Source organism: Pongo abelii, chromosome 7 (assembly GCF_028885655.2).
Source record: "Pongo abelii isolate AG06213 chromosome 7, NHGRI_mPonAbe1-v2.0_pri, whole genome shotgun sequence".
Lineage (NCBI taxonomy): Eukaryota > Metazoa > Chordata > Mammalia > Primates > Hominidae > Pongo > Pongo abelii.
Genome location: NC_071992.2, coordinates 127,530,304 through 127,548,880, shown reverse-complemented (window position 1 = coordinate 127,548,880; position 18,577 = coordinate 127,530,304).

Genomic DNA, 18,577 nt, shown 5'->3' with positions numbered 1-18,577 from the left:
TGCTTTTAAAGAAACTTTTACTTGAATTTTTATTTCATCTTTCACCTGAGAGTATTTTGATAGAAGGCTTATTTAGTGTACATGTAGAATAGTCACAATGATTATATATCCATTACAATAAATATATGTATCGAACTAAATTATCTATGACCCATACATTTGATCTTTTTCTTATGCAAACATGAATACATCCACTTTATTCCATCTAAACCGTACGCTACTCAAAACTAGAGAAATTGGTGTGAAGCAGCGGCTGTCTTTTCAGCATATTAAAATTTCAGCACCTGAAGCAGGGAAAAGAAAGAAGAAGCCATGAGACATAAGATTGACTGAAAAATATATTAAAAGTGGGCTTTTCTGAGAGAGTTTAAAGATTATGATGTGAATTGTCTAACATAGTAGAAATTCCAATAGAAATGAAGAATATAATCTAGCAAGAAGAGAAAGAAGAATTTCCAGGCAGTGGATTCCTGGAGGCATTTCTTAGGTGTAACATTGTGTTCTTCGGAAATGCTTTGATTCAATATAGTGCTTCAGTAAGTTCCTGCATAACACAGGAAGAGTCTTGTCACCAGAAGGTCAGCATGTAGTCAAATGGGGTTTAAGGCTATCTTACAGCTCTAAAAGAAAATAGAGTCCTAGGCAAAAATAAAGAGAATCCCAGTCGTAAGGGTGAAAAACACAATGCATCAAAAAGAAGTCATCAGTGTTACAGATCAAGGCTAATTCTGCATGCCAAATCCGTACATATGCTTCCAGCAAGGCATTATATGAGGCATAGGATTGAATTTCCTAATGGACTTCATTTTCAAGACTTATTCCTCAGTGGATAGAACTAAAAAGAATGTAGAAAGAAACCCCATAAGTTAAAGTGTATCATATGGCCAAAAGACCACTTTATCTCTCTAGTCACATTTCAAGGTTTCAAGTGATTACTGTATTAAGCTGTACAGATATAGACAATATCTATTATCAAAAAGTTAATTTGACAGCACTTGTCTATATCATTAATAAAATAGATGATATTCAGTGTATTGATCTTAAATGATAATGAAGAATATTTGTGCCAGGAATTGATAAATTTGGCAACAACCACTATGCCTCAAAACCTGTCCACATTCCTACCATTCACAGAATAGAAGTTGATAATTTTTGCTGGTAGACTTTTCTCTAACCCTTTTTAACTTCAGTGGCAAGTAATTAAGCTATAGTATATTTATATACTATATACTATGTAATTATACTCTATTATAGTATCTTTCTACGTAATTCTATCTTATGTAAATCCATATTTATATATTTTTAAATAAAAATAAAATTTTACTAATTTGATTGTTATATATAGTTATATACAGTTAAAATGCAAGATCATTTAGAAAACAAAATAAAAATATTTGAGGAGTAATATAAATATTTTGTGTGGTAAAAAAAAGTAATTGGGAAATACTATCCTCTTTCTCCAACAAATGAAACTCATTTAGATAATTGTAATTTTTTTCATACTTGAATGAAGGAACCATTACTTTTTATGGAATTCTGTTACTTCTAGTAAGAGACATAATTTTTCAAGAGTCTGCATAAGCATTCGTATTAAGAATTCATTTATCAAATTAAATGGCTTTATCCTAAGTGACAAACAACAAAGACCAGTGATATTTTGTCGTCAACAATGACTTAATTTTATTTCTTAGAACATGTCCTTATGAAAACAAAATTTTTAGGTATAGTGAGCCTGTCACTTAACATCCTGTTATATTCAATTGAATTTCCTTGACAATTCACCATACTGTCATTAATTATCAAATTATGTGAGAATTTTCACTTTTCTTATTCCTTACAGAGACAATTTAAAATAAAATAATTATTTTCTAGATTTCGTATTACCAATAAAGTGCTATATTATATTTTAATTATTAAGTTCTAATAATCTGTGCATAAGTAATTTCAAGTTGCCTTATAATAGGTAGAAATTTGATTATAGTTGAAACAGATAATTGAAAAACCATTGATTTTATTGCACTTTTTAAATATTTTTATAAAGGGTCCATAAAATTGAGTTGATATGATTTTATGAAACACACATATTAATATCCTCATTCACTTGAAATATTTTTGTCATGATTTTTTTGAGGAATATGGAACACAGCTTTTAATAAAGATATATTTTTCCAAATATTAGGAGAATATTCATTCAAATATTTTTTTCTATATGACAAACCTTTCTAAAGCTGATGCATTTCAAGATTCTTCAAAATGAATTGAGAAGAAATTGACTTTTTTTAATAAATTCATTCAAATTCAAGTTTCTCATACAGCTTCAAGAAAAATTGAATTTTATGTATTATCCTTGGTTTATGTATTATGATTGATTATTTTTGGTAGAAAAATCATTTAAAATATAAAGCTTGATATGGTTTTATGCACCAGTGCTTATAACCCTTAAGATTTATTATAAAGCACAAACGCAAACACATATGCACAAGCCCAAATACTTAAGTCACTGATTCACTGAATAGAAAGAGGTATCCAAACTCCTGACTAAGCAGAGCAGGAAAAAAAAAAGTCTCCTGGCCAAATAATGAATGGTTCATATAACACAATGTTAACAAAATTTTAAAAACTCAATTTATAAAGAATAAAGATATTTATTCTTTAAATAAAGAAATTAAAAGATGTTTTTTTCAGAGATTATGCAATTTTAGTATTATTTCAATTGACAATTTAAATATATTCAGATTATGAAATGAAGAATCTTAAGCAAATCTCAACTCAGTAACTTGTAGAAAAGGAAAGTTTTCTCTACCTTGCCTAAAAGTACTATGACGTCTTCGAGCCATTAAACTTCCATAATTATAATGGCAACTTTATAAAAATATCTTTATATATAATAGAGGAAAAATAACATTTGCCTCATGGAATAATTGCATGGTTTGAGCAAGGTGTGTCATGCAAAATTATCTGTGGAACCGTTAATCTTATGTATTATTTCTGTTGTCATAATGATTCTAAAGGTGTTATTTTGATCTTTAGTATGGATTTACAACACTAAAAGCAGACTTTCTTACTTAGGATACTTCAAACCTGTTTTCCAACGAGTACTCTTTAGCATTCTGCAGACCCTGAACAAGACAACTAAGCCTCTAAACAAAGGAGTGTTCTTCAGTGGTCAGAAAGGACTTCTTGCCACAAAATAGGAATTGAGGTCTGCTACCTTGCAGAGGTACTTATGGAGTTGGACCTAAAGCAGCATGTATTTTGACAAAATAGGTGACCTTTCATCATAAACTAGTGACCTCAAATTTCTGTTACTTAACAATACATGTGACTTTGGACAAGTTTAAACATGTCAAAGCTATCATTTGCTTATCTGTATAGTGATAGAGCAGGAGCACCATCATCTTGTACAAACACTGCCACTTTAAGTTCCAGCTCCCTTTCTAACCTCATGCATTTCAAGGAAATCACTTCTGTTCTAACAACAAGCAGCCAGAAAGAGCAGACAGTAAAATACAGATAAGACAGCTTGGACACAGGGGGAGAGGGGAAAGTCTCTTGGGTAACCACCAAACTTCACACTCACACAATGGGCCCCAGTAAAACGGTGGGCCCTAATAAGCACATTCCTTTTCCTTTAGGTGCACTAAGATAAGGAAGCTAAAAGCAGACTTGGGGGTTATACCTACAGCTGCAGGAAGATGTATGGGACCCCAAACTCTCCCTCCCAGATAAGCAAGACAAAAAGACACAAAAACATTCTGAGCCTGTAATAAGCTCTCCTGCCCTGAACCCTTAAATACTCTTGTCTGTAAGATAGAGTGCTCCTGACCTAACTCGGCCTGAAGCCACTCTCAGGTTTATTCTCCAAACTAAACCTGTCTTTGACTGTTGAGCTGCTTTTCTTGTTTCTTTCCTCTTTCTTTAACTCTTACACGTAGATCACTTGAAAAGGGAGGTTGTGAGTGAATCAACTACTTAGCACAGGACTTGTTACTTAGTAAACTTGTGTGTAATATTTGCAAAGAAAGTGTCTGTTACTATTTTAAGGAAGAGAGTCCACCTAATAAATCCATACTTCAAAAGTATCCAAGATACCTAAATATTTCTATTTCATAAACTGTAAATTCTTCCCCAGTAAATACCAGGGAACAGAATATGTGGGGTGAATTTAAGTGTTTGTTATTTATCTCATATCCTTTGGATATTAGATCTGAAAGTTTTTAGTGTTCTACATCAGTACTTTCTGATTAGCTGGCCAGTGGGAATTTATGTAGATTCGCTTAAATATTTCTAGAAATTACATATATTAGGACTTGGTCTCAAAAGTCTCATAAGCAATATGTAAGACACTGAAAAAGAGTAATAGGCAAAATGCTTGATTTACCCAATCACAATATTTGTAATTTTCTGCCTATGGTGTTGATTATAGCCTTAGAGAATTAAGAAATATCATAGTAACCGCAAAAATAAGACCTAGAGCATCTCATACATACTAGAGAAAGTGAAACTCAACTTTGAATTGGTGGTTCCCTACTGACTTTACCACTGATTTTTCTTGTGGATCATGTCTCATTATTTCCATCAAGATTGTGATCATTACTTCAGATCTTTCAATAATTTATAGTTAACTCTACAGAATTTGAAACATCCTGAACAGTGCATTTTTTTCTCTTGTATTATTCTGAAATATTTTATTCTAGCTACATAGATTTAGTAGAGTATATGCCATTATGAAAATAGCTCATTTGTTTCAGCAATATCCTTAGAATGCTTTTCCATACCAGACTTTTGACCCTAACCTCTCTCTTTGCATTTTTCCTTTTCTGATGAGCAACATCTATGCCAATACCTCACTATTGCATAGTTACAGTTCCATAGCACTTAATTTTATGGCATATATGTTTGAGATAAGGCATAAAAAGCATTTGCCAGAAGAATAAATTCTATCTCTAAGCTCTTCACGGATGTAAATGAAGAATAAATTATATCTCTAAACTCTTCACTGATGAAACCATTATGTAAAAATATGAGATTATTTTCTTTACTGTTTAGTTTAGAAGATTGGTAAAGGTGTTTTGAATTTTAAGATATCCATATCCATAAGAGAGGAAACTTTAGAATTAAAATTGGTAGCAAATCTCTCTCAGGTAACTTAGAGAGAGAGAGAGAAGGCACAGGAATATTTGGATTCTTGATGTATCTATGCAATCACTAAAACTAGAACTGTGAGCGTTATTTCTGACTTTTTCCTTTATCTTACCCCAGGCATTTAACTGCTGTTGTAGTACTCAGAATTCTATCTCCTTAACAACTTCTGGGATAATTTTCTCCTTCATATCCACACTGATAATTGCCTTAGTTCAAGTTATCATCACCTCTATTGGGTCTGCTGGGAGTGTAGCCTTGCTGACATTCTACCTCTAAATTCACAATTTTTTCATTCATCATTTAAACCATGCCAAAGGAATCATTCTAAAGAATAAATATAACATATATTTACCTATTTGAAACATTACAATAGATCACTATTGCCTAGTAAATAAAGTTCACAGTTAAGCTTCACAGACAAACATCTGCCTGATCACCTCCCTAGAAATCATTGTTGTCTCTCCTCAACCTAGCACACCTTATATTCCTAGAATGAGAAATTACTTACAGTTTACTGAATATTACATACACTTTCAGAACTTTTAATGCTTTGTGCATGCTTATTCTTCCATCTAAAATGTCATCACGTTATCTCTCTTAAAGAAAATACTTAATGATATTGTGACGTATAAATCATGTACCACCCATGATTCTGAATTAGTGATCACCATTTATTTTATTTAAAAAAATGGACTTCGTATCTGAGTGAATGAAGAACAGAGCAAGGGTTTGAAGTCTGTAATCATAATAATACAGTTGTTGTTTCTTTTTTTAATTTTAAGAATTTCTTTAGTTTCTGTTGTTTCTAAATTAGCTCCTTTGGCTACCCCTTAAAAATCTGAGTTTCTAATAATGTGTTAGTAACTTTTCTTTTGCATCTACTTCATCACTATTTGCTTTTATATAAAACTAATAAGTGCAACAGGTACAATTTGAAAGAGAACACTAAAAATATTTTGTGCAATAATTTTATATGGAACAAAGAGGGTCTAGAGCTTTTTATTTTAAAAACAGTGGCAAGAAAGCTTATCCAATTCAAATTCTGAAAGATGTAATGTAGCCTGGTAGTAGATATGTGCATATATATATATATATATATATATATTTTATTTTTTTCCTTCTCTATCCAGAAGAATAAATATTACATTCTTTCTTAGGTGTTGACAAAAAAAAAAAAAGTTAAAAATCTTTCTTATCCACAGCCTTGTAAGATGGAGAGCTTAACTTCTTTACCTAAAGTGGGACATATGTAATTCAAATTCCATATTACTTATCAACTTCATCTTTGATGGGAACAGACCTTGAGAAGTATCTCAAAAAATATACAGAATTTAAGAGTGGTATTAGAAGTAGACACCTTGAAGCAGTATCTGGTGAAGAAAATCAATTTAATGAGAAAGCATGGATGTAAAAATGATCAGTTTGAGCATTCAAAATAAAAAATATGAAAATGTTTCATAGGACACATACATCTTGACACTGAAGAAAGACAACATATTGACTGACAGATATGCCAACCCCTCTTTTTATCACAGTTAGGAAAACACCCCTATTTACAATTGGTTCATAACATTTATCCTTAAATTTCAGTAAGTTAAATGACTTTTAAGATGAATTCCTTCACTAATCATTTTCATTTTATTTTATGTATTTCTAAATACATAGTATTGATGCAATAATTTGTGTTTCTTTCTTGATTCAAGCAACTTTTATTCATACCACAATGGTCAAAGGATATTGAAATGCTATGTTTAAAATCTTTTTAAATTAACTTTTTGACTCTTTTTATAACACTTAGCTTACAACACAAATACGTCGAACAGCTGTAAAATATATTTTCTTACTTTATACTCTTATTTTAACAATTTATTTATTTATTTTACTTCTTAAACTTTGCTGTTAAAATCTAAAACACAAACACACACATTATTAGTCCAGGACAAACAAGGGTCACGATCATCAACATCACTGTCCTCCACTTCCACATCTTGTCTCACTGGAAGATCTTCAGGGGCAATAACACGCATGGAGCCGTCATTGCCTATGATGATAATGCCTTCTCCTGGAATACCTCCTTAAGGACTGACTGAGGCTGTTTAACAGTTAACATTTTTCATAAGTAAAAGTAGTACACACTAAAATAATGATAAAAAGTATAGCCTGGTAAATACATAAACAAGTAACGTAGTCATTTACTATACTTATTAAATATTACATACTGTGCAAAATTGTATCTCCTATTTTTTATATTTATTTATTTATTTATTTTTGAGACGGAGTCTCGCTCTGTCACCCTGGCTGGAGTGCAGTGGGGTGATCTCAGCTCACTGCAACCTCTGCCTCCCCGGTTCAAGCGATTCTCCTGTCTCAGCCTCCCGAATAGCTGGAACTACAGGCGCATGCCACCACACCTGGCTAATTTTTTTTGTATTTTTTAGTAGAGACGTGGGTTTCACCATATTGCACAGGCTGCTCTCAAACTCCTGACCTCGTAATCCTCTGCCTCGGCCTCCCAGTGTCCTATACTTTTGTATGACTGGCAGCACAGTTAGTTTGTTTACACCAGCATCACCACAAACATATAAATAATGTGTTGCACTGCGATATTATGACGGCTGTGACATTACTAAGCAATAGAAATTTTTCAGCTCCGTAATAACCTTATGAGACTACCATTATATACGTGGTCCACCATTGACTGAAATGTTAGGCAGTGTATGTGTGACTGCAATTAGATTTTTGGCTATTATATAACTTTAACGGATACTTATAGAATGATAAAAACTATATTATTAATACATTATTATATACTTAAATTGCAAGAACATGTCCTGATAAACACTTAAGATATTGTGTCCATTCATTGCTTGGAATATCAGGAATGAATCCTCAGGATTTGGTAGCATACTTGCCAATCAATAGGGATACATTAATTTTTTAAACAAACAAAAAATTACTTAGAGTTATTATAATCAGTATTGTAATACATGTGGTGATATTTAATTTTTATTCAAAGTGTTTCATATCCTTTTATCATCCTTTTTCCTACTGCAAAGGAAGTCTGAATATATTCAGAAACTTTCTATACATGAGCTGTCTAAAGAAATAATTTTTAAATAAGTGGCATTTTCACAAATTCTGATAATAGCCAGGTACATCAGACTAGACTGGATTTAGATGTTCTTAACATGCATAATATCTCTATAATAGAGTTATATAAGAGATTTGGAACAAATAGCCCAAACCCTTTGCTGTAGCCATGAGGGGGTAGAGGATAAATTTTTCTCAATATGAGAAAAATTTCTGGATGGCTTTAATAACTGAAGTCGATTATAACAGAAGTGTCTTTGCCCTTAATAGTCTACTCCAAGGTCATTTAACTTGATAGAATCATACTGGAAATATAACTTGTGAAATTTACTATGCATTATACTAAGAATTCTAAAAATGCCTCTGTAGTACCACCAACCCAATCACACTGTTATATTTCATTTTGTGATATAAATTAATAGCCTTTGAACAGCTGTCTAGGCAAAAAGAATTATAGGATCCTTGTTTAAATAGCGGAAGTATATTATACAAAAGAGATCATTTGAGCTACATTACTTTAAAAAATATGGTACTTTCCTGTTTTTATAACACACAAATCATCTAGACATGTCACGGTTTTAACTCAAGTTTTTCTTACCATCATTAACACCTTAATTTTACAGCAAAACAAATTTGCTCTTTCTAGAATAGTAGATATTAGTACTACACAACAAAATGTTTTTTCTCTATTTTCAGCACAGTGGACAGTTGCATCTGCTTCCAGAATTGAAGCCATTTTGACAAACTTTGTCCAAAGAAATGGGAGAGTAGGTGATGTTTGTCCCTTCTGTGCAGAAGAATTTAATTTCATGTGCAAGGTTCCCCTGCACTAAAGACTGTGGAAACAATCGTTAATATTTAGCTTAGTTGTCTCAGGAGGGACTGATGACCTGCTTTAAAATCCATCATGCTTAAGATCCAAAGCATGAGTCATTGCTTTGAGACATATAACAAGTCTTAACTCTTCAGGGATCCCAAAGAGTGAGGTACAAAGTAAGTCCCATAGTTGCACAATAATTGCATGGTTTTTGTCAAACTATTTTGACAGAAAAATCTGGGCATTTTTTGTGTGAAAGGATTTTAAGAATATAATGTAATTTTTGTATAAGATGTAAAGAAGGGGTCCAGTTTCAGTTTTCTGCATATGGCTAGCCAGTTTTCCCAACACCACTTATTAAGTAGGGCATCCTTTCCCCATTGCTTGTTTTTGTCAGGTTTGTCAACGATCAGATGGTTGTAGATGTATGGTGTTATTTCTGAAGCCTCTGTTCTGTTACATTGGTTTATGTATCTGTTTTGGTATCAGTACCATGCTGTTTTGGTTACTGTAGCCTTGTAGTATAGTTTGAAGTCAGGTAGCGTGATGCCTCCAGCTTTGTTCTTTTTGTTTAGGATTGTCCTGGCTATACGGGCTCTTTTTTGGTTCTGTATGAAATTTAAAGTAGTTTTTCTTTTCTAATTCTGTGAAGAAAGTCAGTGGTAGCTTGAGGGGGATAACACTGAATCTATAAATTACTTTGGGCAGTATGGCCATTTTCATTTTCAAGATATTGATTCTTCCTATCTATGAGCATGGAATGTTTTCCATTTGTTTCCTCTCTTATTTCCTTGAGCAGTGGTTTGTAGTTCCCCTTGAGGAGGTTTTTCACATCCCTTGTAAGCTGTATTCCTAGGTATTTTATTCTCTTTGTAGCAATTGTAAATGGGAGTTCACTCATGATTTGGATCTCTATTAATGGTGTATAGGAATGCTTGTGATTTTTGCACATTGATTTCGTATCCTGAGACTTTGCTGAAGTTCCTTAACAGCTTAAGGAGATTTTGGGCTGAGATGATGGGGCTTTCTAAATATATAATCATGTCATCTGCCACAGAGACAATTTGACTTCCTCTCTTCTGATCTGAATACCCTTTATATCTTTCTCTTACCTGATTGCCCTGGCCAGAACTTCCAATACTATGTTGAATAGGAGTGATGAAAGAGGGCAAACTTTGGCATCCTTTTTGCCTTTACTCACATTCCTCTTTGCCTCACTTTCCCTTGCATCATTCTATCTGCCTTGGAACATGACCTCCCAAAGGTAATGAGGATTATTACTTATTATTTAGTCTCAGGCTCTGTTTTTGTTTGTTTGTTTTTTTGTTGATGGAGTCTCAATCTGTTGCCCAGGCTGGAGTGCTGTGGCACGATCTCGGCCCACTGCAAGCCCGCCTCCTGGGTTCACGCCATTCTCCTGCCTCAGCCTCCCGAGTAGCTGGGACTACAGGCACCTGCCACCATGCTCGGCTAACTTTTTGTATTTTTAGTAGAAATGGGGTTTCACCATGTTAGCCAGGATGGTCTCAATCTCCTGACCTCGTGATCTGCCCGCCTTGGCCTCCCAAAGTGCTTGAATTACAGGCGTGAGCCACCATGCCTGGCCCAGGCTCTGTTTTATAGTGAACACGGATTAAGATAGCAATGGATCCTAAAATGGCATTTAATAAAGTAAACTTTCATATATGATTTCTTGTACACTAACACTATATGCGAAATAAGATGCAATATAAAATAGATTTGGAAGCAAAAGCAAATATTTTAATTATTTACATCAGAGTTATTATGAATGAATTCAAATCTAAGAAAAGATATTGGGTGACTATATTATTCATAGCATATTTGATTGTCTATAAAATGTGTTTCAAGAGAATTTGGTTTAAATTTTTACTCTTTGGTCACCCAAGAAGACATTTTAGATATATTTATACTTATATTCTTAATTATATGTAGACCATTGGTTAATTCCTTCACAAATAATAAAAATTTCAGGAAATATTTTGAAATTTAATATTCACAACTATCTATACAAATATTAATTTATCTGTTTTGTAATAAAAGATAATTTAGCTTTTTAAAAATATGAAATATAGCTGTAAAGAAGAGGTTTTCCATTTGTTTAATTTTAACAATATTTAGCATTACTTTTGAGAAGTTATTTTAGAAATGAAGCCTATACTAATATTTAATATTTGTATAGTACTTTTGATGCTTGTGACCCAAGTGCTTTGTATTAATTATGTCATTCATTTTAACAATCATCCTGCATGACCAGTACTATTATTATATCTCTCAAGGCTTAGATTGGTTTAGCCTGTTGCCCATGTTACTCATTTAGTGCAGGATGGATATTAAACCCAAGTGGTAGGCACAATCAGCAGAACATGCCCCCATAACTTCTAAATTAATTGTGAATATTGTGTAGGTGCTTATTGTTTAAGATTAGTTGTTATTCTCATATGAAGAGATTATTGGGTCTCCAGTGTTATTTAATCTCAGGTCTGTGCTCAAAGTTAAAAATCTAAATCTGCAATTTGAATTCAACGATGTGACTACAAATTTTAATCTTGGTGACCAGCCAGGAAGTACTGTATTTACTTTTTAATGAATAATTGTTTACTTAATATAATATGTTAACTTAAATATTATTAATTTAATATGACAGAAAAATATTCCTTATTTAGATTACTAAAATTTTTACAAAAAGCACATTCAATTGTTGGTAATATAAATGATATTCATATTTTGGAGGAGCTATTTTTCTGTATAAACATTTAACTTAACCAACAAAAGCACATATTAGTTGTTTTATTTCTTGGGGATGGATAATTTGTTTCTGTTTGAATGCCTACATTTTGTATAAAAGTGATAAATGTATTTATAATAAATTGTAATGTATATAGCCTTACATTTAGAGAAAAAAGTCATTATCTCTTGAAAAATGACGCGAGTTAACTGGAACCTTTTTCCTCCCAACAATTGCTCTGCTACTACATTAAAAATACAAATAAATAAAGCCTCATTTGAATCATTTTTCAATACTTGTTAATAGAATAAAATAATTTTTATAAACACCTGTTATATATGGGTCAATGAATGCAATTTAGATTTGTCAACATATAATGAGTTCTGAAAAAGGCATACATCTATACAACCATCACAATAAGACAAAAAATGATAATTACCCTCAAACTGCCTTTATGCCATATACCAATAGAGCCTCTACTTCCTTGTCCCCAGGCAACCACTAATATTCATTCTGTCTCAGTAATAGATTTGCCTTTCCAGATTTTCACATAAAAGTGAGCCAAGTGGAATGAATTTTCATATCTGATTTCTTTACTCAATAGTGTTTAAAGAATCCTCTATATTATTTTGTTTCAGAATTTTTTTTACTGTTGTGTAGTATTTCAGTGTATGAATACACCATCATTTGGTTATCCATTCATATGCTGATAAACATAGTCCTTTTTCAGTTTCTGCTTTATGAATATAAATACTACATATCTGTGTGCAGGACATTGTGTGGACATTTGCTTTTATTAGTTACTTGTAAATGCCTAGATGTGGAATTGTTGAATTGTATGAAAAGTCTATGTTAATATTATAAAATAATAGTTTCTCAAATAGTTATTTTTTTCCTACCAACTACGAGAATTCTAGTTGTTCCTCATCTTTGCTAACAGTTGGAATTATCACATATTTAAAATTTTTCTTATCTGAAAGGTGTGTAGTGATATCTCATTGTAGTTTGTATTTGCATTGCCCAATGACCAATTATTTTGAGAATTTTTCATTTGGTTTATTGGACTTTTCTATATTTTCTCGTGTGAAGTGTCTGTTTAAATCTTTTGCACAACACTTATGATGTTTGTTGCCTTATAAAATTGAGATAATATTATGTATAATTTGCATACATTTGCATACATTTATCATATAAATGTATAGAGACATTTTCAATAACTTATAGTAAGTTAAAATACTTATATGAACTTCTAACTTAGTGTTTTAGAAACAACTGCTAGAAGAACATAAAAAAGGATTAGTGAAATAAATTTCCCTATAAAGTTAAGAGATTTAGGAAAAGTATATTTAGTGCCATAAGACTTTGATTTTTTAAATTTTAAGTGCATATTTCATTTTGTTACAAAACATATAATCTATACAATGGTTTGAACAATTTTTATAATACTGGAATACAAAAATTGCTGAAATTCAGAACTAGACATATCATTTCTGTCCCCAGGACATTGACAACATGCATATTATAATATGGAGGTGTCACATGTGACTTAAGGCAACTTAAAGACTTAGCTTTCTACATTAGGAAGGGAAAAAACAACATATTTTGTCAATCTGAAACATCCTAAAACTTTCTGATAAAAATACAAGCATTTGTCATTTTGAAAATCTGAAAATTATTGTATTAATGGTTATAGGTATTAAAAAGTAGATGATGATAGATTAAAACCATTTAAAAAGTGAAAGCAATTAGGAATGGTTAAATAAAGTATTTTGTTTTATTTATTGTTGGTAACGATGTAATATAACTAATTAAACATTCCCAAGAAATTCCATTTCTACTTACTCTTCCTCTTTCTGAAATTTGACCTCATAACTTAACAACTTAAAATGTAGCAATCATATATTTTAATTCCGCTACCATGATACTTACTATACTTACCTTTTGAGAGTTAGAATTGTGTTTATCCTGATGATGTGGAGGAGCTTGTAGTTAGTTTAGAGGATCTTTGAGGAATATAAGTGTTTAAGATAAACATATAAAACGTGAAATCAAGAAAAAGAACTTTTTCAGAAGATGTAACTGTTGCTCAGGTTACTTGACTGGGAGTTCCCAGAGCTCCAGTTTCAATCTTCCCTTCAGCCTTCAATCCCTAAGAGACATCCAGTCCCAGCAATTGGATTGGGCAGCCTGTCTTGACGCACCACTGTGCTGAATGCTTGAGGACATGTTTCAGGAGATGGCTGGGGTTAGTGTGTGCCATCAGATTTGAGGGGAAATCAAGAGACAAAAGCCTGCCCTGCTGGAGCTGTGTGGTCTTCTCCAAGTGAGAGCTGCTGGCCATAGAACTACTTTGCTTTCAGGGAAAGAGGAGGAATTCATTTTCAGTAGCCACAAGAAAAGCAGTTTCTTTTCAGAAGCAACACAGTAACTTAACAGAAAAACTGAAAGAAACCACAGATCTTTTGAAAGAAGCAGCAGGCTGCGGCCTAAATTGTGAACCAGACTAAAAACTCCCTACAGGAGACAGTGAACCTGCTCACACATCCAGCACATCACCACCACAGCCACCATCTGAGAAAGCCATTGCACAAAGATTCTCTATAACCAAGGGACTCACACCGAGTCTGCACCACTGAAAGCACACGGAGCTGAAGCTAGGAGACAATAAACTATAAACATTAAAGTCACATCCTTAAGGGAAAAAAAAATTAAAAAGACAACCTAGTTCAATCAAAAATGAATTCAAAAGTCATTAGAAGAATAGTTTGTCCAAGTGAGAAGGAGCCAGAAAAATAACTCTGACAATATGAAAAACAGGGTCTAAAACATCCCTAAAATATCAAACTAATTATCTATTAGTGTATCCAAACGAAACTGTAGAAACATCAGATAAATAATTCAGAGGGTTGATTATCAAGTTACTCAAATAGATACAAGATAAAGGTGAAAGCCAACATAAACAAATTTAAAAAAATCAGGGTATGAGTAAAAACATTTCTAAACAGATAGATATTTTAAAGAAAAACCTACCAGAATTTCTGAAAATGAAAGACACATTTAGGGAAATACAAAATGCAGTGGAAAGTTCAAGCAATGGACTAGATCAAGTAGAATAAAGACTTTCATTGTTGTCTCTTTTGAATTAAGCCAATCAGACAAAATAAACAAAAATGGATTTAAATAAATGAACCGTCTCCAAGAAACATGGGGTTAAATAAAATAGCCAAACCTAAGAAATATAGGTGTTCCTGAGAGAGAAGAAAAAGTAAAAAGTTGGAAAATCTATTTGAGAGACTAATTAAGGAAAACGTACCTTGCCTTGCTACAGATTTAGATACCCAAATACAAGAAGCTCAAAGAACTCCCGGGGGACTCATTGCAAAAGGAACATCACCAAGGCTTATAGTCATCAGGCTATCTAAAGTCAATGGGAAGAAAAGAATTCTAGAAACAGTGAGGAAAAAAAAAATCAGATAACCTATAAAGGAAAAACTATCAGACTAACAGGAGATCTCTCAGTAGAAACTTTACAATCCAGAAGGGCTTGAGGCCTTGTCTTTTGTCTCCTTAAATGGAGTAACTATTCTCCAAGAAGTCTGTATCCAGCAAAACTAAGTTTCGTAAATGAACGAGAAATAAACTGTCAGACAAGCAAATGTGGAGTAAAATTATTAATACTGATTAATCCTACAAGAAATAATAAAAGGTGTTCTAAATCTTGAAACATAAGGTTAATACACACCAGAATAGAAACTCCTGAAAGCATAAAATCACAACACTTATAAAACAACAACACAATGAAGAAAACAAAGTCACTAGGTCACAATCAACATGATGACTGGAACAGTATCTCACATCTCAATATTAACATTGACTGTAAATGGTCTAAATGATCCACCTTAAATATACAGATTGGCAGAATGAATTTAAAAATTCACAAATCAAATAGCTGCTGTCTTCATAAGACAAACCTAACATGTAAGGATTCCTATAGACTCAAGGTAAAGAGGTGAAAAAAGATATTTCACACAAATGGAAACTGAAAGTGAGCAGGAGTAGCTGGTCTTATATTGGATAAAACAGACTTTAAAGCAAAAACAGTAAAAAAAAAAAAAAAAAAAAAGAAAAGACAAAGAAGGCCATTACATAATGATAAAAGGATCAATTCAACAAAAGGATGTAATAATTATAAATATATATGCACTTAACTCTGAAGTTCCAGATTCATAAAGTAATTACTACTATGCCTAGGAAAAGAGACAGCAACACAATAAGAGTGGGAGATTTCAGCACTCCACTGACAGCACTAGAATGATCATAGAGGCAGAAAGTCAATGAAGAAATATTGGATTTATGCCAGGCGTGGTGGCTCATGCCTGTAATCCCAGCACTTTGGGAGGCTGAGGTCGATCACCCGAGGTCAGAAGTTCAAGACAAGCCTGATCAACATGGAGAAAACCTGTCTGTACTAAAAATACAAAATTAGCCAGGTGTGGTGGCACACACCTCACACGTCTGTAATCCCAGCTACTCAGGAGGCTGAGGCAGGAGAATTGCTTGAACCCGCGAAGCAGAGGTTGTGGTGAGCCGAGATTGCACTATTGCACTCCAGCCTGGGCAACAAGAGCGAAACTCTGTCTCAAAAAAAAAGAAAGAAAGAAATACTGAATTTAACCTGTACTCTAGAACAAATGGACCGAACAGATATTTGCAGAGCATTGTACTCAAAAACTGCATTAGCACATGGAACATTCTCCAAGATAGCCCATATGAGAAGCCACAAAATAAAGTATCAACAAATTTAAGAAAATAGAAATCATATTAAATATCTTCTCAGGCCACAGCAAAATAAAACTAGAAATAAATCAAAAATAACTCTCAAAACTATTCAAATACATAGAAATTAAACAATCTGCTCCTGAATGATTTCAGGATTAACAATGAAATCAAGATGAAAATTAAAAATTTTGAAATGAATGACAACAGTGACACAATTTATCAAAATCTGTGGGATACAGCACAATGCTAAGAGGAAAGTTTATAGTGCTAAATGTCTACTTCAGAAAAATCTGAATGATCAGAAATTCACATCCTAACATTATATCACACCACAAGGAACTAGAGAAACAAGGACAAACCAAACCGCCAACTATCAGAAGAAAAGAAATACAAAAATCAGAGCAAAACTAAATGAAATTGAAACAAAAAAGTAGAAAAGATCAATGAATATACCACTGATTATTTGAAAAGATAAACAATATTGATAGACCACTAGCTAGATTTAAAAAAAAGAGAGAAAATTAAAATAAGTTCAATTAGAAAGGAAGATTACAAATGACATCACAGAAATAAAAAATATCATTCCAGATTGCTATGAACACCTCTATGCACACAAACTAGAAAGACTAGAGGAAATTCATAAATTTCTGAAAACATACATTTCCCCCAACCCTCAGCTTAAATCGGAAAGAAATAGAAATTCCAAATAGAGCAATAACAAGCAGTGAGATTGAGTCAGTAATAAAATAAAGAAATCCAACAACAACAAAAAAGCCCAAGAACAGATAAATTCAGTTGATTTCTTCCAGACATTCAAAGAAGAATTGGTATAAATTCCACTAAAACTATTCCAAAAGATTGAGAAGATTTCACAAACCCTTCTTAACTCATTCTATGATGCCGTATCGCCCTGATACAAAAGCCAACAAAGGACATAACAACAAAAAACTACAGACCAATATATCTGATGAATATAAATGCAAAAATTCTCAACAAAGTAATAGCAAACTGAATTCAACAGTACATAAATATGGAATGGTTTTCATTCCAGTGATATAGGAATGGTTCAACATATGCATATACAAGTCAATAATGTTATTCATCACATAAACAGAATTAAAAACAAAAACCGTATTGTCATCTCAGTAGATCCAGAAAAAGCATGGGATAAAAATCCAGCATACTTTAGGATATAAAATCTCAACAAACTGGCCATAGAAGGAACATATATGAAAGTAATAAAAGCCATATATGACAGATCCACAGCCAACATCATCCTGAATGGGAAAAAGTTGAAACATTTTTTCTAAGAATTAGGAATAGACAGGGATGCCCATTTTAACCATTTCTATTCAAAGTAGTACTGGAAGTCCTGGCTAGAACAATCAGGCAAGAGAAAGACATAAAGTGCATCCCAATTGGAAAAGAGGCAATCAAACTACCTGTTTGCCAGTGATATGATCTTATACCTAGAAAACTCTAAAGATTCATCCAAAGCACTCTTGTATCTGATAAATCAATTAACTAAAGCCTCAGGCTAAAAAATCAATGTACAATAATCAGTAGCACTACTATACACCAGCATTGACCAAACTGAGAATCAAATCCAGAACTCAGTCCCTTTAAAATAGCTACAAAAACAATTGAAATATACTTAATCAAAGAGGTGAAAGATCTCTACAAGGAGAACTACAGAGCACTACTGAAAGAAATAATAGATGACATAAACAAATAGACATATATTTCATGCTCAAAGATTGGAAGAATCAATATTGTAAAAATGCCTATACTGCCCAAAGCAATCTATAGATTCAATGCAATTCTTATCAAAATACCAAGATCATTTTTCACAGAATTAGAAAAAACAATCCTAAAATTAATATGGAACCAAAGAAGAGCCCAAATACTCAAAATGATCCTAAGCACAAAGAACAAATCTGGAGGCATCACATTACCTGACTTCAAATTATACTACTAGCCTATAGTAACCAAAACAGCAT